At 46.1% G+C, this 27,318-nt stretch overlaps 1 pseudogene; it reads left to right on the forward strand.

Moving 5' to 3' along the window:
• The first annotated feature begins 8,169 nt into the window (after positions 1-8,169).
• On the forward strand, positions 8,170-8,288 carry LOC134912944 (5S ribosomal RNA; annotated as a pseudogene).
• The last annotated feature ends 19,030 nt before the right edge of the window (positions 8,289-27,318 follow it).

A 27,318-nucleotide genomic window follows, 5' to 3' on the forward strand; every position in this document is an offset into this window, starting at 1 on the left:
TGCCCTCATCACTGCCGTGATTTTTGCTTAGTAAATTACCGAGATGACACTTTGCAGAAAAAACGGCATCTCGGTCCAAATCGGGATCTTAGTAAATTTACCCCACAGTGTATATAATCCAAGTAGAAAGTCCACACTCACGTATCCATTTAGATTAGTGCTTGGGTGTCAGCTCCAAAAAAGGAAATTAATCCTTCAGAGAAATGAATCCTTTCCAGATACAAAAAGAAGAAACCAAGGGGGCACTCACCAGTCTTCATAATTCAGCTTTTTATTCAATCCATAGCAAAAAGAGTATCAAAACACATCAATGTTTCGGCCCTACATCTGGACCTTTGTCAAGTTATTTTAAACATGAATATTCACTGACCTATCGGTTAAGGTTAACCTAAAGTCATATAGAATACCAGAAGCTTGATGGGAGGCGGTGTCTAAAGAAATAAAAATAATGTTGGAGCTAGATATAATTGAAAAGTCGCATTGTCAGTGGTCAAGTCCCATTGTGCTTATTCTGAAACCTGATGAGAGCTTGTGCTTCTGAAATGATTTCTGTAAGTTGAATAGTGTGTCTAAGTTTGATGCCTACCCAATGCCTTGGGTGGATGAGTTTATTGAAAGGTTGGGAAAAACACGATAGATACTTAACTACTTTAGACTTAACCAATGGGTACTGGCAAGTCCCACTGAACCATAGTGCAAACGAGAAGATGGCTTTTTCTGTGCCAGAGGGGCTGTTCCAATACAAGATGTTGCCATTTGGGGTACATGGGGCACCTGCCACATTTCAAAGGATGTTTAATAGAAATCTAAGGACCCACAGACAGTATGCTACTGCTTTTCTTGATAATGCAGTCATATTTAGTCCTGATTGGCAATCTCACATGTCCAGGGTATAAGCAGTGTTAGATTCCATCCATGAGGAAGGCTTAATAGCTAACCCCAAAAAGTGTTGTTTAGGGATGGAAGAAGTGAAGTATCTGGTATACACCAGAGGCCATAGTTTGATAACACCTCAACCCCAATCAAATTGAGGCTATACAGAAGTGGCCCTGTTTGAATAAGAAGCAGGGAGCCTTCTTGGGAATAATTGGATATTAGAGAAGGCTTATACCCAATTTTGCCGCCATGGCTGTCCATTTAACTGACCTTACTAAGGGTAAGCAGTCAGTTATGGTTAAGTGGAATACAGATGCACAAAAAGATTTTCAGGCATTCAAAAGTAGCATTGTGCAACCAACCAGTGTGGATGACACCTGACTTTAAAAGTAAGTTTGTGGTGTAACCTGGTATGTTAGATGTAGGGATAGGTTCTGTGGGAAGAGCATCCTCTGATTTATTTGAGTAGAAAACTGAACTTACATGAGAGAAACTATGCCATTATTGAAAGGAAAAAAAAAGCATTGGCAATTAAGTGAGCATTAAAAACTCTCAGGTAATATCTCTTGTTTGGAAAGTTCATATTAATTACTGAACATGCTCCATTAAAATAGATGTCTGAAAATAATGATAGTATCATCTACTAGAGATGAGCGGGTTCGGTTTCTCTGAATCCGAACCCGCACGAACTTCATGTTTTTTTCACGGGTCCGAGCAGACTCGGATCCTCCCGCCTTGCTCGGTTAACCCGAGCGCGCCCGAACGTCATCATGACGCTGTCGGATTCTCGCGAGACTCGGATTCTATATAAGGAGCCGCGCGTCGCCGCCATTTTCACACGTGCATTGAGATTGATAGGGAGAGGACGTGGCTGGCGTCCTCTCCATTTAGATTAGGGTTGAGAGAGAGAGAGAGAGAGAGATTGACCTGAGGCTGTGATACTGTAGAAGAGAGTGCAGAGTTTAGTGACTGACGACCACAGTGACCACCAGACAGTGCAGTTGTTTGTTTTATTTAATATATTCGTTCTCTGCCTGAAAAAAACGATACACACAGTGACTCAGTCACATACCATATCTGTGTGCACTGCTCAGCCCAGTGTGCTGCATCAATGTATATATATATCTGACTGTGCTCAGCTCACACAGCTTATAATTGTGGGGGAGACTGGGGAGCACTGCAGTGCCAGTTATAGGTTATAGCAGGAGCCAGGAGTACATAATATTATATTAAAATTAAACAGTGCACACTTTTGCTGCAGGAGTGCCACTGCCAGTGTGACTAGTGACCAGTGACCTGACCACCAGTATATATAATATTAGTAGTATACTATCTCTTTATCAACCAGTCTATATTAGCAGCAGACACAGTACAGTGCGGTAGTTCACGGCTGTGGCTACCTCTGTGTCGGCACTCGGCAGCCCGTCCATAATTGTATATACCACCTAACCGTGGTTTTTTTTTCTTTCTTTATAGTCATACTAGTTACGAGTATACTATCTCTTTATCAACCAGTCTATATTAGCAGCAGACACAGTACAGTGCGGTAGTTCACGGCTGTGGCTACCTCTGTGTCGGCACTCGGCAGCCCGTCCATAATTGTATATACCACCTAACCGTGGTTTTTTTTTCTTTCTTTATACATACATACTAGTTACGAGTATACTATCTCTTTATCAACCAGTCTATATTAGCAGCAGACACAGTACAGTGCGGTAGTTCACGGCTGTGGCTACCTCTGTGTCGGCACTCGGCAGCCCATCCATAATTGTATATACCACCTAACCGTGGTTTTTTTTTCTTTCTTTATACATACATACTAGTTACGAGTATACTATCTCTTTATCAACCAGTCTATATATTAGCAGCAGACACAGTACAGTGCGGTAGTTCACGGCAGTGGCTACCTCTGTGTCGGCACTCGGCAGCCCGTCCATAATTGTATATACCACCTAACCGTGGTTTTTTTTTCTTTCTTTATACATACATACTAGTTACGAGTATACTATCTCTTTATCAACCAGTCTATATATTAGCAGCAGACACAGTACAGTGCGGTAGTTCACGGCTGTGGCTACCTCTGTGTCGGCACTCGGCAGCCCGTCCATAATTGTATATACCACCTAACCGTGTTTTTTTTTTCTTTCTTTATACATACATACTAGTTACGAGTATACTATCTCTTTATCAACCAGTCTATATTAGCAGCAGACACAGTACAGTGCGGTAGTTCACGGCTGTGGCTACCTCTGTGTCGGCACTCGGCAGCCCGTCCATAATTGTATATACCACCTAACCGTGGTTTTTTTTTCTTTCTTTATACATACATACTAGTTACGAGTATACTATCTCTTTATCAACCAGTCTATATATTAGCAGCAGACACAGTACAGTGCGGTAGTTCACGGCTGTGGCTACCTCTGTGTCGGCACTCGGCAGCCCGTCCATAATTGTATATACCACCTAACCGTGGTTTTTTTTTCTTTCTTTATAGTCATACTAGTTACGAGTATACTATCTCTTTATCAACCAGTCTATATTAGCAGCAGACACAGTACAGTGCGGTAGTTCACGGCTGTGGCTACCTCTGTGTCGGCACTCGGCAGCCCGTCCATAATTGTATATACCACCTAACCGTGGTTTTTTTTTCTTTCTTTATACATACATACTAGTTACGAGTATACTATCTCTTTATCAACCAGTCTATATTAGCAGCAGACACAGTACAGTGCGGTAGTTCACGGCTGTGGCTACCTCTGTGTCGGCACTCGGCAGCCCGTCCATAATTGTATATACCACCTAACCGTGGTTTTTTTTTCTTTCTTTATACATACATACTAGTTACGAGTATACTATCTCTTTATCAACCAGTCTATATATTAGCAGCAGACACAGTACAGTGCGGTAGTTCACGGCTGTGGCTACCTCTGTGTCGGCACTCGGCAGCCCGTCCATAATTGTATACTAGTATCCAATCCATCCATCTCCATTGTTTACCTGAGGTGCCTTTTAGTTGTGCCTATTAAAATATGGAGAACAAAAATGTTGAGGTTCCAAAATTAGGGAAAGATCAAGATCCACTTCCACCTCGTGCTGAAGCTGCTGCCACTAGTCATGGCCGAGACGATGAAATGCCAGCAACGTCGTCTGCCAAGGCCGATGCCCAATGTCATAGTACAGAGCATGTCAAATCCAAAACACCAAATATCAGTAAAAAAAGGACTCCAAAACCTAAAATAAAATTGTCGGAGGAGAAGCGTAAACTTGCCAATATGCCATTTACCACACGGAGTGGCAAGGAACGGCTGAGGCCCTGGCCTATGTTCATGGCTAGTGGTTCAGCTTCACATGAGGATGGAAGCACTCAGCCTCTCGCTAGAAAAATGAAAAGACTAAAGCTGGCAAAAGCAGTAGCACCGCAAAGAACTGTGCGTTCTTCGAAATCCCAAATCCACAAGGAGAGTCCGACTCCAATTGTGTCGGTTGCGATGCCTGACCTTCCCAACACTGGACGTGAAGAGCATGCGCCTTCCACCATTTGCACGCCCCCTGCAAGTGATGGAAGGAGCACCCGCAGTCCAGTTCCTGATAGTCAGATTGAAGATGTCAGTGTTGAAGTACACCAGGATGAGGAGGATATGGGTGTTGCTGGCGCTGGGGAGGAAATTGACCAGGAGGATTCTGATGGTGAGGTGGTTTGTTTAAGTCAGGCACCCGGGGAGACACCTGTTGTCCGTGGTAGGAATATGGCCGTTGACATGCCTGGTGAAAATACCAAAAAAATCAGCTCTTCGGTGTGGAAGTATTTCACCAGAAATGCGGACAACAGGTGTCAAGCCGTGTGTTCCCTTTGTCAAGCTGTAATAAGTAGGGGTAAGGACGTTAACCACCTCGGAACATCCTCCCTTATACGTCACCTGCAGCGCATTCATAATAAGTCAGTGACAAGTTCAAAAACTTGGGCCGACAGCGGAAGCAGTCCACTGACCAGTAAATCCCTTCCTCTTGTAACCAAGCTCACGCAAACCACCCCACCAACTCCCTCAGTGTCAATTTCCTCCTTCCCCAGGAATGCCAATAGTCCTGCAGGCCATGTCACTGGCAATTCTGACGAGTCCTCTCCTGCCTGGGATTCCTCCGATGCATCCTTGCGTGTAACGCCTACTGCTGCTGGCGCTGCTGTTGTTGCTGCTGGGAGTCGATGGTCATCCCAGAGGGGAAGTCGTAAGACCACTTTTACTACTTCCACCAAGCAATTGACTGTCCAACAGTCCTTTGCGAGGAAGATGAAATATCACAGCAGTCATCCTACTGCAAAGCGGATAACTGAGGCCTTGACATCCTGGGTGGTGAGAAACGTGGTTCCGGTATCCATCATTACTGCAGAGCCAACTAGAGACTTGTTGGAGGTACTGTGTCCCCGGTACCAAATACCATCTAGGTTCCATTTCTCTAGGCAGGCGATACCGAAAATGTACACAGACCTCAGAAAAAGAGTCACCAGTGTCCTAAAAAATGCAGCTGTACCCAATGTCCACTTAACCACGGACATGTGGACAAGTGGAGCAGGGCAGGGTCAGGACTATATGACTGTGACAGCCCACTGGGTAGATGTATGGACTCCCGCCGCAAGAACAGCAGCGGCGGCACCAGTAGCAGCATCTCGCAAACGCCAACTCTTTCCTAGGCAGGCTACGCTTTGTATCACCGGTTTCCAGAATACGCACACAGCTGAAAACCTCTTACGGCAACTGAGGAAGATCATCGCGGAATGGCTTACCCCAATTGGACTCTCCTGTGGATTTGTGGCATCGGACAACGCCAGCAATATAGTGTGTGCATTAAATCTGGGCCAATTCCAGCACGTCCCATGTTTTGCACATACCTTGAATTTGGTGGTGCAGAATTTTTAAAAAAACGACAGGGGCGTGCAAGAGATGCTGTCGGTGGCCAGAAGAATTGCGGGACACTTTCGGCGTACAGGCACCACGTACAGAAAACTGGAGCACCACCAAAAACTACTGAACCTGCCCTGCCATCATCTGAAGCAAGAAGTGGTAACGAGGTGGAATTCAACCCTGTATATGCTTCAGAGGTTGGAGGAGCAGCAAAAGGCCATTCAAGCCTATACAATTGAGCACGATATAGGAGGTGGGATGCACCTGTCTCAAGCGCAGTGGAGAATGATTTCAACGTTGTGCAAGGTTCTGATGCCCTTTGAACTTGCCACACGTGAAGTCAGTTCAGACACTGCCAGCCTGAGTCAGGTCATTCCCCTCATCAGGCTTTTGCAGAAGAAGCTGGAGACATTGAAGGAGGAGCTAACACGGAGCGATTCCGCTAGGCATGTGGGACTTGTGGATGGAGCCCTTAATTCGCTTAGCAAGGATTCACGGGTGGTCAATCTGTTGAAATCAGAGCACTACATTTTGGCCACCGTGCTCGATCCTAGATTTAAAGCCTACCTTGGATCTCTCTTTCCGGCAGACACAAGTCTGCTGGGGTTCAAACACCTGCTGGTGAGTAAATTGTCAAGTCAAGCGGAACGCGACCTGTCAACAACATCTCCTCCTTCACATTCTTCCGCAACTGGGGGTGCGAGGAAAAGGCTCAGAATTCCGAGCCCACCCGCTGGCGGTGATGCAGGGCAGTCTGGAGCGACTGCTGATGCTGACATCTGGTCCGGACTGAAGGACCTGACAACGATTACGGACATGTCGTCTACTGTCACTGCATATGATTCTCTCCCCATTGAAAGAATGGTGGAGGATTATATGAGTGACCGCATCCAAGTAGGCACGTCACACAGTCCGTACTTATACTGGCAGGAAAAAGAGGCAATTTGGAGGCCCTTGCACAAACTGGCTTTATTCTACCTAAGTTGCCCTCCCACAAGTGTGTACTCCGAAAGAGTGTTTAGTGCCGCCGCTCCCCTTGTCAGCAATCGGCGTACGAGGTTACATCCAGAAAATGTGGAGAAGATGATGTTCATTAAAATGAATTATAATCAATTCCTCCGTGGAGACATTGACCAGCAGCAATTGCCTCCACAAAGTACACAGGGAGCTGAGATGGTGGATTCCAGTGGGGACGAATTGATAATCTGTGAGGAGGGGGATGTACACGGTGATATATCGGAGGATGATGATGAGGTGGACATCTTGCCTCTGTAAAGCCAGTTTGTGCAAGGAGAGATTAATTGCTTCTTTTTTGGTGGGGGTCCAAACCAACCCGTCATATCAGTCACAGTCGTGTGGCAGACCCTGTCACTGAAATGATGGGTTGGTTAAAGTGTGCATGTCCTGTTTATACAACATAAGGGTGGGTGGGAGGGCCCAAGGACAATTCCATCTTGCACCTCTTTTTTCTTTTCTTTTTCTTTGCGTCATGTGCTGTTTGGGGAGGGTTTTTTGGAAGGGACATCCTGCGTGACACTGCAGTGCCACTCCTAGATGGGCCCGGTGTTTGTGTCGGCCACTAGGGTCGCTTATCTTACTCACACAGCTACCTCATTGCGCCTCTTTTTTTCTTTGCGTCATGTGCTGTTTGGGGAGGTTTTTTGGAAGGGACATCCTGCGTGACACTGCAGTGACACTCCTAGATGGGCCCGGTGTTTGTGTCGGCCACTAGGGTCGCTAATCTTACTCACACAGCTACTTCATTGCGCCTCTTTTTTTCTTTGCGTCATGTGCTGTTTGGGGAGGGTTTTTTGGAAGGGACATCCTGCGTGACACTGCAGTGCCACTCCTAGATGGGCCCGGTGTTTGTGTCGGCCACTAGGGTCGCTTATCTTACTCACACAGCGACCTCGGAGCAAATTTTAGGACTAAAAATAATATTGTGAGGTGTGAGGTATTCAGAATAGACTGAAAATGAGTGGAAATTATGGTTTTTGAGGTTAATAATACTTTGGGATCAAAATGACCGCCAAATTCTATGATTTAAGCTGTTTTTTAGGTTTTTTGGAAAAAAACACCCGAATCCAAAACACACCCGAATCCGACAAAAAAAATTCGGTGAGGTTTTGCCAAAACGCGGTCGAACCCAAAACACGGCCGCGGAACCGAACCCAAAACCAAAACACAAAACCCGAAAAATTTCCGGCGCTCATCTCTATCATCTACGATGCAGGGGATAAAACCCAAGATTATATGGGCACGTGCGAATATCCACCTGCCTAACGTAGACAGAAGATCCACCTCTTCTATCATTCCTAGGGCTCATCCTGAGCCACAATCTATTGTCTTCTATAGGTGCACTCTCATTAGTGTTCCATTAACAGAGTTCAATCCCTCCTACTACCATACCACACTGCACATGCCCAATCTTGTGTGATCTTGGAAGCTAAACAGTGTTGGGCTGGGTCAGTACTTGTAAGGGAGACCTTCAAGGCATACCTAGTGTTGTAGAGATTTATGGACTAATATCACTGTGGAATATAAGACTAACAGCAGAATCACCACCTTTCTTCCTTCACTCTACCTTTTCTGGCGATTCTAAACCACCGTATGTTATGAATTTATTGTGAAGTTCTAAGCAGTATGTATCAGCACGGCACCACTCAAACTGGTGGAAAGGCCCTCCTAAGTGTCATTTGACCCATTGAGGTCTTATTAATACAGATTCTTCTGTACTGGTCAGGGTGAAACAGATGTGATACTGTTTATGTGTACACATCTCTTCAATCCACTCTACGGATAGTTTGACCAGAACATATCCCTATTTTACAGTTCTTTACTCAACTGTGTCTCGTACTTTTTATGTTATAAATTTGTCCTTTGTCAGTGAGGTACAAACTCATTTTAATTACTACAAGAACATTTTTTATATATTATTTCTCTAAATGTTTCAAGGTATTTACTAAGTCAAAAGAGTGCGCCCACACATGAGTCTTCTTTCTCTTTGTTTATTTGCAGAATAATTTTATATTACAGAAGGCTTATACCCAGGGCCAGTGCTAGGGTGTTCGGCGCCCCCCTGCAAACTATAAATTTGCACCCTCCTATACTTTACAAAGGGACAGCGCACTTAATGCTTTTACACATAATGCTCAATGTAGTAGTGCCGCTTGCACACATAACTCCCCCTGCAGCAGTGACGCTTACACACGTAACACCACCTGCAACAGTGACGCTTAGACACGTAATGCCCCCTGCAGCAGTGGTGCTTACACACGTAATGCCACCTGTACCAGTGCCGCTTACACACGTAACGCCACCTGTACCAGTGCTGCTTACACACATAACGCCCCCTGTACCAGTGCTGCTTACACATGTAATGCCCCCTGTACCAGTGCCGCTTACATGTAACGCCCCCTGTACCAGTGCCGCTTACACACGTAACGCCCCCTGTACCAGTGCCGCTTACACACACAACGCCCCCTGTACCAGTGCCGCTTACATGTAACGCCCCCTATACCAGTGCCGCTTACACACATTATGCTGCACAGTCACACATACACCACATACACATATACATACACACACATACTGTACATACATTACACACATATGGTACAAATACACACATTCTGTAGACACACTCACACTTTCTCACTCACTCTCCCTCAACTCACCATCTGGCTGGCTGGCTCTATATTCTGCCTTCTGTCTTTCTCTGCAGCATGGCCATGGTCCCGTGTAGCCCTGCTCCTTTTCGGGCTGGACACACACAGATGCTGGACTAAAGATGACACTGTCAGGGGAGGTAGGGGGAAGCTTCATGTTGCCGGCACCGCTGCCTGTCAAACAGTGTGACAGGCACAGCAGCCAGCAGCAGCAGGGGGCCCAGGCGCAGCAGCGGGGATGCAAAGCAGGGAGAGCGCCTCTCCAACCCTGGCGCCTACCTGCTTTGCATCCCTTTGCTGAACGGGTAGCGCCGGGCCTGCTTATACCCAATTTTGCCACCATGGCTGTCCATTTAACTGACCTTACTAAGGGTAAGCAGTCAGTTATACTTGAGTGGAATACGGATGCACAAAAAGATTTTCAGGCATTCAAAGGTAACATTGTGCACCCAACCAGTGTGGATAACACCTGACTTTAAAAGTGAGTTTGTGGTGTAACCTGGTATGTTAGATGTAGGGATAGGCACTGTGGGAAGAGCATCCTCTGATTTATTTGAGTAAAAAACTGAATTTACATGAGAGAAACTATGCCATTATTTGAAAGAAAGAAAAAAGCGTTGGCAATTAAGTGGGCATTAGAAACTCTCAGGTAATATCTCCTGTTTGGAAAGTTCAGATTAATTACTGGTTATGCTCCATTAAAATAGATGTCTGAAAATAATGATAGTAATGGAAGAATAACAATCTGTTTCTTGGCATTACAAAACGGACATCTTTAGTTGAACATAATCTGTGCTAACACCTGCATGGGAGCCTGGACAGGAAGTCTCTCATTGCCTGAGGAGCCAGCTGCTGTCATGCAGAGAGAGACACCATTACTGCTGCCCTGAAGTGAGTGCTGTGTTGAACTTCTGCTGTGGTGAGTTGGACAGTAGGTCCTTCTCACACTATGGGAGGCATACCGCTGCTAATAGATTCACTAGGGGCTAACCAATTAGTGTGATGTGATAACCCATGGGATTAGGAGTTTATCTTGGATCCCATCTGTTATCGCCCGATCGCTGCTGCTTTTTCATCTGATAAAAATGTAGCCTAATTGAATACCGCGATAATGACCATCGGTCATAAATTGCGATATCAGGGTGTTTGTATTGGATGAAAAATGGATCACATGTAATTGAATGCCCCCCTCAGAGTGGGAAACCTTATGTATAGTTAGTACCAAGATGGGCTAGATTTCCGCTTATGTTTTGTTTTACGTTTGCTGCAAACAAAAATAGCTGAGGCTATTTGTACCAAATACCCTGGGCTGTTGTATTCCTACTTGGGGCTGCTGAAGAAAGTGCACCCATCTACCTAGACGATGGCATCCCAACCCTGATACTGCTCACACTATGGCCCTCATTCCGAGTTGTTCGCTCGGTATTTTTCATCGCATCGCAGTGAAATTCCGCTTAGTGCGCATGCGCAATATTCGCACTGCGACTGCGCCAAGTATCTTTGCTATGAAGAAAGTATTTTTACTCACGGCTTTCTCATCGCTCCGGCGAACGTAATGTGATTGACAGGAAATGGGTGTTACTGGGCGGAAACACGGCGTTTTATGGGCGTGTGGCTGAAAACGCTACCGTTTCCGGAAAAAACGCAGGAGTGGCCGGAGAAACGGGGGAGTGTCTGGGCGAACGCTGGGTGTGTTTGTGACGTCAAACCAGGAACGACAAGCACTGAACTGATCGCACAGGCAGAGTAAGTCTGGAGCTACTCTAAAACTGCTAAGTAGTTTGTGAGCGCAATATTGCGAATACATCGGTCGCAATTTTAAGATGCTAAGATACACTCCCAGTAGGCGGCGGCTTAGCGTGTGTAACTCTGCTAAATTCGCCTTGCGACCGATCAACTCGGAATGAGGGCCTATATACTAGAGATGAGCGGGTTCGGTTTCTCTGAATCCGAACCCGCCAGAACTTCATGTTTTTTTTCACGGGTCCGAGCGACTCGGATCTTCCCGCCTTGCTCGGTTAACCCGAGCGCGCCCGAACGTCATCATGACGCTGTCGGATTCTCGCGAGGCTCGGATTCTATCGCGAGACTCGGATTCTATATAAGGAGCCGCGCGTCGCCGCCATTTTCACACGTGCATTGAGATTGATAGGGAGAGGACGTGGCTGGCGTCCTCTCCATTTAGATTATAAGAGACTGAGAGAGATTTACTGGAGCTGACTAGGAGGAGTACTGTTACTGTAGAAGTGTAGAGACTGAGTGGAGAGAGTTTACTAGTGAGGACAGTGCAGTTTACTTTATAATCCGTTCTCTGCCTGAAAAAAGCGATACACAGCACACAGTGACTCAGTCACATACCATATCTGTGTGCACTGCTCAGGCTCAGGCCAGTGTGCTGCATCATCTATTATCTATATATAATATTATATATATCTGTCTGACTGCTCAGCTCACACAGCTTATAATTGTGGGGGAGACTGGGGAGCACTACTGCAGTGCCAGTTATAGGTTATAGCAGGAGCCAGGAGTACATAATATATTATATAGTGAGTGACCACCAGACACACAGTGCAGTTTATTTAATATATCCGTTCTCTGCCTGAAAAAAGCGATACACACAGTGACTCAGTCAGTCACATACCATATCTGTGTGCACTGCTCAGGCTCAGGCCAGTGTGCTGCATCATCTATTATCTATATATAATATTATATATATCTGTCTGACTGCTCAGCTCACACAGCTTATAATTGTGGGGGAGACTGGGGAGCACTACTGCAGTGCCAGTTATAGGTTATAGCAGGAGCCAGGAGTACATAATATATTATATAGTGAGTGACCACCAGACACACAGTGCAGTTTATTTAATATATCCGTTCTCTGCCTGAAAAAAGCGATACACACAGTGACTCAGTCAGTCACATACCATATCTGTGTGCACTGCTCAGGCTCAGGCCAGTGTGCTGCATCATCTATTATCTATATATAATATTATATATATCTGTCTGACTGCTCAGCTCACACAGCTTATAATTGTGGGGGAGACTGGGGAGCACTACTGCAGTGCCAGTTATAGGTTATAGCAGGAGCCAGGAGTACATAATATATTATATAGTGAGTGACCACCAGACACACAGTGCAGTTTATTTAATATATCCGTTCTCTGCCTGAAAAAAGCGATACACACAGTGACTCAGTCAGTCACATACCATATCTGTGTGCACTGCTCAGGCTCAGGCCAGTGTGCTGCATCATCTATATATATTATATATCTGTCTGACTGCTCAGCTCACACAGCTTATAATTGTGGGGGAGACTGGGGAGCACTACTGCAGTGCCAGTTATAGGTTATAGCAGGAGCCAGGAGTACATATTATATTAAAATTAAACAGTGCACACTTTTGCTGCAGGAGTGCCACTGCCAGTGTGACTGACCAGTGACCTGACCACACTGACCACCAGTATAGTTAGTAGTATACTTATATTGTGATTGCCTGAAAAAGTTAAACACTCGTCGTGTGACTTCACTTGTGTGTTTTTTTTTTTTTATTCTATAAAAATAAAACTCATTCTGCTGACAGACAGTGTCCAGCAGGTCCGTCATTATATAATATATAATATATACCTGTCCGGCTGCAGTAGTGATATATATATATTTTTTATATCATTTATCATCCAGTCGCAGCAGACACAGTACGGTAGTTCACGGCTGTGGCTACCTCTGTGTCTCTGCACTCGGCAGGCAGTCCGTCCATAATTGTAATACCACCTAACCGTGGATTTTTTTCATTCTTCTTTATACATACATAGTTACATAGACATCTTCTCTTTATCAACCAGTCTATATTAGCTGCAGACACAGTACAGTACGGTAGTTCACGGCTGTGGCTACCTCTGTGTCTGCACTCGGCAGGCAGTCCGTCCATAATTGTATACCACCTAACCGTGGTTTTTTTTCATTCTTCTTTATACATACATAGTTACATAGACATCTTCTCTTTATCAACCAGTCTATATTAGCTGCAGACACAGTACAGTACGGTAGTTCACGGCTGTGGCTACCTCTGTGTCTGCACTCGGCAGGCAGTCCGTCCATAATTGTATACCACCTAACCGTGGATTTTTTTCAGTCTTCTTTATACATACATAGTTACATAGACATCTTCTCTTTATCAACCAGTCTATATTAGCTGCAGACACAGTACAGTACGGTAGTTCACGGCTGTGGCTACCTCTGTGTCTGCAGTCGGCAGGCAGTCCATAATTGTATACTAGTATCCATCTCCATTGTTTACCTGAGGTGCCTTTTAGTTGTGCCTATTAAAATATGGAGAACAAAAATGTTGAGGTTCCAAAATTAGGGAAAGATCAAGATCCACTTCCACCTCGTGCTGAAGCTGCTGCCACTAGTCATGGCCGAGACGATGAAATGCCAGCAACGTCATCTGCCAAGGCCGATGCCCAATGTCATAGTACAGAGCATGTCAAATCCAAAACACCAAATATCAGAAAAAAAAGGACTCCAAAACCTAAAATAAAATTGTCGGAGGAGAAGCGTAAACTTGCCAATATGCCATTTACCACACGGAGTGGCAAGGAACGGCTGAGGCCCTGGCCTATGTTCATGGCTAGTGGTTCAGCTTCACATGAGGATGGAAGCACTCAGCCTCTCGCTAGAAAAATGAAAAGACTCAAGCTGGCAAAAGCAGCACAGCAAAGAACTGTGCATTCTTCGAAATCCCAAATCCACAAGGAGAGTCCAATTGTGTCGGTTGCGATGCCTGACCTTCCCAACACTGGACGTGAAGAGCATGCGCCTTCCACCATTTGCACGCCCCCTGCAAGTGCTGGAAGGAGCACCCGCAGACCAGTTCCTGATAGTCAGATTGAAGATGTCAGTGTTGAAGTACACCAGGATGAGGAGGATATGGGTGTTGCTGGCGCTGGGGAGGAAATTGACCAGGAGGATTCTGATGGTGAGGTGGTTTGTTTAAGTCAGGCACCCGGGGAGACACCTGTTGTCCGTGGGACGAATATGGCCGTTGACATGCCAGGTGAAAATACCAAAAAAATCAGCTCTTCGGTGTGGAGGTATTTCACCAGAAATGCGGACAACAGGTGTCAAGCCGTGTGTTCCCTTTGTCAAGCTGTAATAAGTAGGGGTAAGGACGTTAACCACCTCGGAACATCCTCCCTTATACGTCACCTGCAGCGCATTCATAATAAGTCAGTGACAAGTTCAAAAACTTTGGGTGACAGCGGAAGCAGTCCACTGACCAGTAAATCCCTTCCTCTTGTAACCAAGCTCACGCAAACCACCCCACCAACTCCCTCAGTGTCAATTTCCTCCTTCCCCAGGAATGCCAATAGTCCTGCAGGCCATGTCACTGGCAATTCTGACGAGTCCTCTCCTGCCTGGGATTCCTCCGATGCATCCTTGCGTGTAACGCCTACTGCTGCTGGCGCTGCTGTTGTTGCCGCTGGGAGTCGATGGTCATCCCAGAGGGGAAGTCGTAAGCCCACTTGTACTACTTCCAGTAAGCAATTGACTGTTCAACAGTCCTTTGCGAGGAAGATGAAATATCACAGCAGTCATCCTACTGCAAAGCGGATAACTGAGGCCTAGACAACTATGTTGGTGTTAGACGTGCGTCCGGTATCCGCCGTTAGTTCACAGGGAACTAGACAATTTATTGAGGCAGTGTGCCCCCGTTACCAAATACCATCTAGGTTCCACTTCTCTAGGCAGGCGATACCGAGAATGTACACGGACGTCAGAAAAAGACTCACCAGTGTCCTAAAAAATGCAGTTGTACCCAATGTCCACTTAACCACGGACATGTGGACAAGTGGAGCAGGGCAGGGTCAGGACTATATGACTGTGACAGCCCACTGGGTAGATGTATGGACTCCCGCCGCAAGAACAGCAGCGGCGGCACCAGTAGCAGCATCTCGCAAACGCCAACTCTTTCCTAGGCAGGCTACGCTTTGTATCACCGCTTTCCAGAATACGCACACAGCTGAAAACCTCTTACGGCAACTGAGGAAGATCATCGCGGAATGGCTTACCCCAATTGGACTCTCCTGTGGATTTGTGGCATCGGACAACGCCAGCAATATTGTGTGTGCATTAAATATGGGCAAATTCCAGCACGTCCCATGTTTTGCACATACCTTGAATTTGGTGGTGCAGAATTTTTTAAAAAACGACAGGGGCGTGCAAGAGATGCTGTCGGTGGCCAGAAGAATTGCGGGACACTTTCGGCGTACAGGCACCACGTACAGAAGACTGGAGCACCACCAAAAACTACTGAACCTGCCCTGCCATCATCTGAAGCAAGAAGTGGTAACGAGGTGGAATTCAACCCTCTATATGCTTCAGAGGTTGGAGGAGCAGCAAAAGGCCATTCAAGCCTATACAATTGAGCACGATATAGGAGGTGGAATGCACCTGTCTCAAGTGCAGTGGAGAATGATTTCAACGTTGTGCAAGGTTCTGATGCCCTTTGAACTTGCCACACGTGAAGTCAGTTCAGACACTGCCAGCCTGAGTCAGGTCATTCCCCTCATCAGGCTTTTGCAGAAGAAGCTGGAGGCATTGAAGAAGGAGCTAAAAGGGAGCGATTCCGCTAGGCATGTGGGACTTGTGGATGCAGCCCTTAATTCGCTTAACAAGGATTCACGGGTGGTCAATCTGTTGAAATCAGAGCACTACATTTTGGCCACCGTGCTCGATCCTAGATTTAAAGCCTACCTTGGATCTCTCTTTCCGGCAGACACAAGTCTGCTGGGGTTGAAAGACCTGCTGGTGACAAAATTGTCAAGTCAAGCGGAACGCGACCTGTCAACATCTCCTCCTTCACATTCTCCCGCAACTGGGGGTGCGAGGAAAAGGCTCAGAATTCCGAGCCCACCCGCTGGCGGTGATGCAGGGCAGTCTGGAGCGACTGCTGATGCTGACATCTGGTCCGGACTGAAGGACCTGACAACGATTACGGACATGTCGTCTACTGTCACTGCATATGATTCTCTCAACATTGATAGAATGGTGGAGGATTATATGAGTGACCGCATCCAAGTAGGCACGTCACACAGTCCGTACTTATACTGGCAGGAAAAAGAGGCAATTTGGAGGCCCTTGCACAAACTGGCTTTATTCTACCTAAGTTGCCCTCCCACAAGTGTGTACTCCGAAAGAGTGTTTAGTGCCGCCGCTCACCTTGTCAGCAATCGGCGTACGAGGTTACATCCAGAAAATGTGGAGAAGATGATGTTCATTAAAATGAATTATAATCAATTCCTCCGCGGAGACATTGACCAGCAGCAATTGCCTCCACAAAGTACACAGGGAGCTGAGATGGTGGATTCCAGTGGGGACTGTGAGGAGGGGGATGTACACGGTGATATATCGAAGGGTGAAGATGAGGTGGACATCTTGCCTCTGTAGAGCCAGTTTGTGCAAGGAGAGATTAATTGCTTCTTTTTTGGGGGGGGTCCAAACCAACCCGTCATATCAGTCACAGTCGTGTGGCAGACCCTGTCACTGAAATGATGGGTTGGTTAAAGTGTGCATGTCCTGTTTTGTTTATACAACATAAGGGTGGGTGGGAGGGCCCAAGGACAATTCCATCTTGCACCTCTTTTTTCTTTTCTTTTTCTTTGCATCATGTGCTGATTGGGGAGGGTTTTTTGGAAGGGACATCCTGCGTGACACTGCAGTGCCACTCCTAGATGGGCCCGGTGTTTGTGTCGGCCACTAGGGTCGCTAATCTTACTCACACAGCTACCTCATTGCGCCTCTTTTTTTCTTTGCGTCATGTGCTGTTTGGGGAGGGTTTTTTGGAAGGGCCATCCTGCGTGACACTGCAGTGCCACTCCTAGATGGGCCCGGTGTTTGTGTCGGCCACTAGGGTCGCTAATCTTACTCACACAGCTACCTCATTGCGCCTCTTTTTTTCTTTGCGTCATGTGCTGTTTGGGGAGGGTTTTTTGGAAGGGACATCCTGCGTGACACTGCAGTGCCACTCCTAGATGGGCCCGGTGTTTGTGTCGGCCACTAGGGTCGCTTATCTTACTCACACAGCGACCTCGGTGCAAATTTTAGGACTAAAAATAATATTGTGAGGTGTGAGGTATTCAGAATAGACTGAAAATGAGTGTAAATTATGGTTTTTGAGGTTAATAATACTTTGGGATCAAAATGACCCCCAAATTCTATGATTTAAGCTGTTTTTTAGTGTTTTTTGAAAAAAACACCCGAATCCAAAACACACCCGAATCCGACAAAAAAAATTCGGTGAGGTTTTGCCAAAACGCGTTCGAACCCAAAACACGGCCGCGGAACCGAACCCAAAACCAAAACACAAAACCCGAAAAATTTCAGGCGCTCATCTCTACTATATACATATATCTTACATCCCACATATAATGGACACAGAGAAGGGAGAGAGAACATACTAATGGACACATAAGGGGGGAATACATAATGATACAGAGGAAGGGGAGAACACAATAATAGTCAGAGTGGAGGGGGAGAGAACATAATAATGAACACAGAGGAGGAGGAGAAAAATATAATAATGCACACAGAGGATAGGGAGAACATTATAATGGACACAGTGGAGAGGAAAGTGGGGGACACAAGCCGTATGCGTAGATGAGGGGGCAGCACAATACAGAACATACAGATTGAGGAAGTTTAGTACAACATATACTATACATGTATGAGGGGAGAGAGGAGAACAATACAGAATGATATTGTGGTGCCTCCAGGTGTGCTGGCTTTCAATTTAAAAATACAAAAATGTATGACCCAAAATAGTACTATTATCATGTAGTGTAGGACCACCAGAGCAGAGATCCCTTACTGTGGTGTATGTAACTGAGTTTTCTCTTATGTCCTAGAGGATGCTGGGGACTCCAAAAGGACCATGGGGTATAGACTGGATCCGCAGGAGACATGGGCACAATATAAGACTTTGACTGGGTGTGAACTGGCTCATCCCTCTATGCCCCTCCTCCAGACCTCAGTTAGATTCTGTGCCCAGGAGAGACTGGACACACACTAGGGGAGCTCTACTGAGTTTCTCTGGAAAATACTTTATGTTAGGCTTTTTTATTTTCAGGGAGACCTGCTCAGAGCCGGCCCTAACCAATATGATGCCCTAGGCAAGATTTTGGCTGGTGCCCCCTAGCACCACCGCTAGTTCCACCTCTGACCATGCACCCCTTTTCTAACACCATCACCCCTCACCCATAGCAGTCCTCATTTTGGTGCTCCTACCCCATATATTTTAAATAGGAACAGTGCGCACATTCGGCGTACAGCCCAAAAAAGGGGGTGTTTTTGCTGGCAAGGGGCATGGCCACACAATAGAACCCCCAATTCAAATTACACCACACAGTACTGCAACTTTTTTCACATTTTATCATGTGATAGTGTCCCTTATTCACATTACATCACACAGTATTACCACTTTACCTTATAAACGTTACACCTCACAGTAGTGCCCCTTATTCACATTACATCACACTGAATTGCTCCTTATTCACATTACACCACACCATATTGCTCTTTATTCACATTAGACCACACAGTAGTGCCCTTTCTATATGTAACACCACACAGTAGAGCACCTTATACACATAATGCCACACATTAGTAATGCATTTATACACATAATACCACACAGTAATGCCCCTTACACATAAGACACACATTATTAATGTCCTTATAAACATAATGCACCTTACACATTATGCCAACCTTTATTAATGCCATTATACGCATAATGTCCCTTACACATATGCCACAAATTATGAATTCCCTTATACACATAATGAAACATATAATGTCCCTTATACATATGCTGCACATTATTAGTGCCCTTATACACATAATGACACACATAGTGCCCCTTACACATTTGTGCACATTAATAATGCATTTATACACATGACACACATAATGCACCTTACACATATGCCGAACACTATTGCACAACCAACCCTCCTACACACAGCACTCACACGGCCGCTAACACTGTGACCTCTGACTCTGCTTGGATACAGATGTGTCCTCATAAATCTTACCGCAATGCGACATGCAGCAGGAGAAGCCTGGCGTGAGTCAGTTGGCAATTCTGCTAACGCTGGGCGCCTTTTTTTAATGAAAATGCATCTTATTTGCATTGCTATGTGGCTGGGATGCACAAGCAGCTTCTGCTGATTAAAATGATATGCAGCATGCCTATATACTGTGTGAGACTGTGGCTGTATCTGCATATAAAATGTTACATACAGAATATAGGCATGCCACATATCATTTTAATCAGCAGAAGCTGCTGGTGCCTCTAGGCATACCAAATGCCCTAGGCAGTTGCCTAGTTTGCCTATGGCTAGGGCTGGCTCTGGACCTGCTGGCAACAGGCAGAGCCGGCCATAGGCATAGGGGGTGCAGAGAAGGATGTGGGGGCGCAGAGAAGGATGTGGGAATGACTCTGTCGGCACTGCCGGTGAATATGTTGAGTACATTGAATGCAAATGTGGCATTATTGTCTAAGAGGCTAGATAAATCTGATTCTCAGACGCAAACTTGGAGAAAATCCATGGAAGACGCTTTGTCTCAGGTACTGGCCCCCTCAGGGTCATAGAAATGTTCATTTACCCAGATGGCAAATACAGATACCGACACAGACTCTGATTCCAGTGTCGATTTCAGTGAGGCCAGTTTACATCCAAAATTAGTTAAGAGAATTCAGTACATGATTGTGGCTATTAAAGAGGTTTTACATATTTCTGAAGTGCCTGCTGTTCCAGATACGAGGGTTTGTTTGTATAAAGGAAAAAAGCATGAGGTAACATTTCCCCCCTCTCATGAACTGAACGCTCTTTGTGAAAAAGCTTGGGAGTCGCCTGACAAAAGGTGGCAGATTCCAAAGAGAATTTTTATGGCATATCCTTTTCCCTCTGATGAAAGGGAAAAATGGGAGTCGTCTCCCAATGTGGACAAGGCTCTGTCCCGACTGTCCAAAAAGGTGGCGCTTCCGTCTCCTGACACGGCTGCCCTCAAGGATCTGGCGGATCGCAAGCAGGAGACGACATTGAAGGCCATTTTCATTACTACTGGTGCACTCCTCAGGCCTGCTGTGGCGTCGGCGTGGGTGAGTAGTTCTATTGCTAAGTGGGCTGATAATTTAGCAGCTGACATGGATACCCTTGATAAGGATAACATTCTTTTGACTCTTGGTTATATCAGGGACGCTGCAGATTACCTAAAGGATGCGGCGAGGGATATTGGCCTCTTGGGATCAAGGACCAATGCCATGGCGGTCTCGGCCAGGAGGGCGCTATGGCCTCATCAATGGAATGCTGATGCCGACTCCAAGAAAGCTATGGAAGTTCTCCCTTTTAAAGGTAATGTCTTGTCTGGTGACAGCCTTGCTGACCTGGTGTCTACCGCTACTGCGGGTAAGTCATCTTTTCTTCCTTATGTTCCCACACCACAGAAAAAAGCACCCCATTATCAGATGCAGTCCTTTCGGCCTAATAAATTCAAAAAAGGAAAGGGCTCGTCCTTTCTCGCTTCAAAGGGTAGAGGAAGGGGAAAAAGGTCGGCTGCTGTGTCTGGCACCCAGGACCAAAAGTCCTCCCCCGCCTCCACCAAATCCACCGCATGACGCTGGGGCTCCCCTGCGGGAGTCCGTGTCGGTGGGGGGCCGTCTCCGAATCTTCAGTCAGGTCTGGTTCCAATCGGGCCTGGATCCCTGGGTCTTAGACATAGTGTCCCAGGGGTACAAACTGGAGTTTCAGGAGATGCCCCCCCGCCGCTTTTTCAAGTCAGCCATGCCAGTTTCTCTTCCAGAAAGAGAAGTAGTAAATGCTGCGATACAAAAGTTGTGTCAACAGAGGGTCATTGTCCCGGTTCCCCCGTCCCAACGGGGGGAAGGGTTCCATTCGAGCCTCTTTGTCGTGCCAAAGCCGGACGGCTCGGTCAGACCGATTCTGAACCTAAAATCCCTCAATCCGTACTTGAAAACTTTCAAGTTCAAGATGGAATCTCTTTGAGCTGTGATCTCCTGCCTAGAAGGGGGGGGTTTTATGGCGCCATAAAAGATGCCTACTTACACGTACCGATATATCCTCCACATCAGGCCTTGCGGTGCCGGATTGTCATTACCAATTTCAGACGTTGCCGTTTGGGCTTTCCACGGCCCCGTGGGTCTTCACCAAGGTGATGGCGGAAATGATGGTACTCCTCCGCAAGCAGGGTGTCACAATTATCCCGTACTTGGACGATCTCCTGATAAAGGCGAGATCAAAAGAGCAGTTGCTAAGAAATGTGGAACTCTCCCTGACAGTTCTGCAACATCATGGTCGGATTCTAAATTTGTCAAAGTCTCAGTTTATCCCGACAACTCGGCTGCCCTTTTTGGGCATGATCCTAGACACGGAACTACAGAGAGTGTTTCTTCTGGCGGAGAAAGCTCTGGAAATACAGACCATGGTCAAGGAAATTCTGAAACCGGCAAGTGTGTCGATTCATCAATGCACTCGAGTGCTAGGGAAGATGGTTGCGGCTTACGAAGCCATTCCATTTGGCAGATTTCATGCCCGGGTGTTTCAGTGGGATCTGCTGAACAAATGGTCCGGGTCTCACCTGCACATGCACCGGAAAATAAGTCTATCTTCCAGGACCAGAATTTCTCTCCTGTGGTTGCTGCAAAGTTCTCACCTTTTAGAGGGACGCAGGTTCGGAATCCTGGATTGGGTCCTGCTGACCACAGATGCAAGTCTCCGAGGCAGGGGTGCAGTCACACAAGGAAGAAGTTTCCAGGGAAAATGGTCAAGCCAGAAATCTTGTCTCCACATAAATGTTCTGGAGTTAAGAGCCATTTACAATGGCCTTATACAAGCAAAGAACCTTCTCCAAGGTCTACCTGTCCTGATCCAGTCCGACAACATAACAGCGGTGGCGTACGTAAACCGCCAGGATGGTACAAGGAGCAGGGCGGTAATGGCGGAGGCCACAAGAGTTCTCCACTGGGCGGAACAACACGTGAGCGCTCTGTCAGCAGTCTTCCTTCCGGGCGTGGACAACTGGGAAGCAGACTCCCTCAGCAGACACGATCTCCATCCAGGAGAGTGGGCCCTTCATCAAGAGGTATTTGCAGAAGTGACAAGGCGTTGGGGAATTCCTCAAATAGACATGATGGCGTCTCGCTTCCGAGGTATTGTTCCAGGGCGAGGGACCCTCAAGCCAGTGCGGTGGACGCCCTAGTAACTCCGTGGGTGTTTCAGTCGGTGTATGTGTACCCCCCGCTTCCTCTCATTCCAAAGGTGTTGAGGATCATAAGACGAACAAGGGTTCAGGCAATACTCGTCGTTCCAGATTGGCCATGGAGGGCCTGGTATCCGGATCTTCAGGAATTGCTCATAGAAGATCCTTGGCTGCTTCCTCTCAGAGAGGACCTGTTACTGCAGGGGCCATGCGTGTTTCCAGACTTACCGCGGCTGCGTTTGACGGCGTGGAGGTTGAACGCCAAATCCTAGCTTGTAAAGGTATTCCCGGGGAAGTTATCCCCACTCTCCTTAAGGCAGGAGGTCACGGCGAAACATTATCACCGTATTTGGAGAAAATATGTGTCGTGGTGTGAAAACAAAACAGCTCCTGCGGAGGAGTTTCACTAGGGTCGTTTCCTGCATTTTTGGCAGGCGGGCGTGGATGCAGGCCTCAAATTGGGTTCCATAAAAGTGCAGATTTCGGCTTTATCTATTTTCTTTCAAAAAGAACTGGCCGCCCTTCCTGAGGTTCAGACTTTCGTGAAGGGAGTGCTGCATATCCATCCTCCGTTTGTGCCACCCGTGACACCGTGGGATCTTGAAGTGGTGTTACGGTTTCTTATGTCTCATTGGTTTGAACCTTTGCGAAAGGTTGAGTTAAAGTTTCTCACTTGGAAAGTGGTCATGCTTTGGGCTTTTTTTTGCCAGACGAGTGTCAAAATTGGCGGCTTTGTCTCACAAGAGCCCATATTTGATTTTTCATGTGGATAGAGCGGAATTGAGGACTCGTCAACAATTTCTGCCGAAGGTGGTTTCTTCTTTTCACATAAATCAACCTATTGTGGTACCTGTGGCTACAGATGCTGTGGCAGTTCCGAAATCTCTTGATGTCGTGAGAGCTTTAAAAATTTATGTCGCCAGAACGGCTCCTGTTAGGAAAACGGAGGCTCTGCTTATCATATATGCTTCCAACAAGATTGGAAATCCTGCCTCCAAGCAGACTATTGCACGCTGGATTTGTAATACGATTCAGCACGCTCATTCTTAGGCTGGGTTGCCGTTGCCGAAGTCAGTAAAAGCCCATTCTACCAGGAAAGTGGGCTCTTCTTGGGCGGCTGCCCGACGGGTCTGGCACTTCAACTTTGCCGAGCAGCTACGTGGTCGGGTTCAAACACTTTTGCTAAGTTCTACAAGTTTGATACCCTGGCTGAGGAGGACCTCATGTTTGCTCAATCGGTGCTGCAGAGTCGTCCGCACTCTCCCGCCCGGTCTGGAGCTTTGGTATAGACCCCATGGTCCTTTTAAAGTCCCCAGCATCCTCTAGGACGTAAGAGAAAATAGGATTTTAATACCTACCGGTAAATCCTTTACTCCTAGTCCGTAGAGGATGCTGGGTGCCCATCCCAGTGCGTACTGTTACTTGCAGTTGTATTGTTGTTTTCGGTTACACAATGGTTGTGTATCACTTATGTTCAGCTTGTTGCTGTTCTTTTTTAGTTCATACTGTTATCTGGTATTCCTGCTATTCCAGTTGTACGGTGTGTTTGTGGTGTGAGCTGGTATGTATCTCACCCTTAGTTTAACAAAAATCCTTTTCCTCGAAATGTCAATTTCCCCTGGGCACAGTTCCTGTAACTGAGGTCTGGTGGAGGGGCATAGAGGAAGGAGCCAGTTCACACCCAGTCAAAGTCTTATAGTGTGCCCATGTCTCCTGCCGATCCCGTCTATACCCCATGGTCCTTTTGGAGTCCCCATCATCCTCTACGGACTAGGAGAAAAGGATTTACCGGTAGGTATTAAAATCCTATTATTTGCACTACTGTTATTATGTAGGAAATATGTATTATTTTGCTGCTCCATTGCAATGTGCTAGGGGAATTTGTTTGTTTTTCTAATCTAGATTATCCCCTCCCTTTAATTCACTTGCAATGGACCAATAAATTGATTTCAGCACTGTAGCCGGAGGTTATGCTGATCCTTGTAGTGCCACTTTAGAGGACCTTGGTGTGCTTCCAGGGGAGTTTTTTGTTGGACAGTCACGTTTTTTTGGACTGTCCCGCTGTCCCACAGGGGGGGGGACGACAATCGGGAGGCTCTTGCACTCGATGCAGATCAGGGTGAATAGATGCTGTGCACACAGTGTCTATTCACGGAGACAGAGGTACTGGGGGCATGCCAGCAGCTCACTGAGCGCTGCCCATGGCCCCATAGTGATGAGAATGGGGGCCGTGGCTCGCGATCATGGCATTGCTGTGAGACCACGCACCTTTCCATGAAGCCACACCCATTTTCTGAAGCCATGCCCCCTTTTTGGCGGCGGGTGTGGCTTTGCCGCTCATGGAGTCCCCCTTCCACATCCTGTAAAGTTGAAAGTTATGGATGTGGCTGCTGTCATCTTACCAGAGAACAGGTACTGGGAGCGGCCACATCGTGATTGCAACTAAAGGCGGCAAGCTGACGCCCGTTTGTAGGAGTGCATGCACCATGTGTTCCTATGGTTCCCGAGTGCATGCTCAACCCAGGTGCATGCTCGGCACACATCCACAGACACTCTATTCAGGGCAAACGCGTTGCATTTGCTGCGAATAGATGCTTAGATGAACAAGGACTCATCTGTAAATGTATGACCCAAAATGGTACTGTTGTCATGTAGCGTAGGACCACCAGAGCAAAGACACCTTGCCATGGCTGGTGGCTTACCATATGTTTGCAAATATATGTAACTGAGATCTCTGCATTACTATTATCATATAGGATGGGTGTCGCTTTTACTGGTCCATTGCGGTGTGTTTATAGTCAAAATGTAAAAATTGTCTGGTCATGAATCTAATCTGTATACTGCATTTAACAAAATGTATTTATTTATCTGTCTCAATTTAAGTCATACTCAATTAAACTACTAATACAACTATGGGAATATATTCTAAATAGAAAAAAATCAAATAAAATGTATATCCTGTTGTTTAATCCCTATAATATATTGCTTATATGGATACATACAGTATTAGCCAACAGTATAATATAATAAGATTTTTACCAAAGTGTTCTGAAATATAAATAAAAAAGAAGATACCACATGGCTCTAATAGTTTGCATTATTCATATATCAAGTTTCCTAGCAACAGGTGAGGAGTATCTAAAACATTTGTGATTTGTTATCTGACATTTTACTATGCCTTTTAGTCTAACATATTCCAGAATTTAACAGTAGGGAAGAAGTTTTACACTGCATGCCTCATTTCAGACGCCCTGTGTAAATTAAATGCCATACAAAGCAACATTACAATGTTTAGTCTGCTAATAAACACCTGATTGAGAATAATATCAAAATATAGTTTAATCCAAAGGTTTGGCTCCTATATTTATGATGACTTGAGTACTGGTTTCACAACAGAAGCATTTGAGAAGGAAAAGTAAGATTGGCAAATTGCCATATACTGTATAACATGATTCAGATATAATACAGAAATATATGTAAAGAATCCAGTACAGTTTATTTCAGTGAACATTGCACAATAACACAATGATTTTTTTTGCAGTTAACTTGAAAATACCTACAGTTTACAGCCAAACTAAGCAGAGATCTGTTATAAGATAGCTGCCTGTAGCTACAGACTCCCAGGTATGCAGGCATTTCAAGAAAGGGATGGAGCTGGTACAGATGGGGTTCAGTCACATTGTTGACAGTTACCATGTCAACATTCATAATGTCAACACACTCTGTTGACATCCCCAGAATGCTGATATGCCGTTTTCATCTAAAAAATGTTTCCAGGATCAGACCCTTTCTGACCCAGGATGCTACTAAGACTCTTATCCACTCACTGGTCATCTCCAGATTGGACTACTGTAATCTCCTCCTGGCTGACATTCCTGACAAATACCTCTCTCCTCTCCACTCAAATCTATCCTCAATGCTACTGCCCGGCTCATCTTCCTCACCAAACGCACTACTTCCACTTCTCCTCTACTCTCTTACAAGACCTTCACTGGCTTCCCTTCCCTTTCAGAATCCATTTCAAGCTTCTCACACTCGCTTACAAAGCCCTCACCCACTCCTCTCCCATCTACATCTCTGACCTTATCTCCCCTTACTCTCCCACCCGTCCTCTTCGCTCTGCTAATGCACGCCGACTCTCCTGCCTACTGATTACTTCCTCCCACTCCTACCTCCAAGATTTTTCACTTGCTGCTTCAATTCTCTGGAATTCCCTACCTCTTCCCCTCAGACTCTCCACCTCTCTACAAAACTTCAAACGGGCTCTCAAGACCCACTTCTTCACCAAATCCAGCCAAATCTCATCCTAACCCTCTGTTCCACGCTCTCTATGTACCCCGTCTGTGTCACCCCTGTCTGTCTACCCCTCCCCTTAGAATGTAAGCTCTCACGAGTAGGGCCCTCTTCCCTCATGTGCTTATCCTTTGTCTTACTTTAATAATCTTCAACTGCATCAACTCCAGCAGTCTTCTGCCACCTGATACTTATTCCAGTGTCATCTGCTGATGTAGCTATGTTTATTTACCCTGTATTGTCCTATATTGTCTTCAACTGTAAGTTGCTGTTTTCCTGTTTTGATTATTTGTTTATGTACTCTGA

The sequence above is a fragment of the Pseudophryne corroboree genome, chromosome 4, assembly GCF_028390025.1.
Source record: "Pseudophryne corroboree isolate aPseCor3 chromosome 4, aPseCor3.hap2, whole genome shotgun sequence".
In the NCBI taxonomy this organism is placed as follows: Eukaryota; Metazoa; Chordata; class Amphibia; order Anura; family Myobatrachidae; genus Pseudophryne; species Pseudophryne corroboree.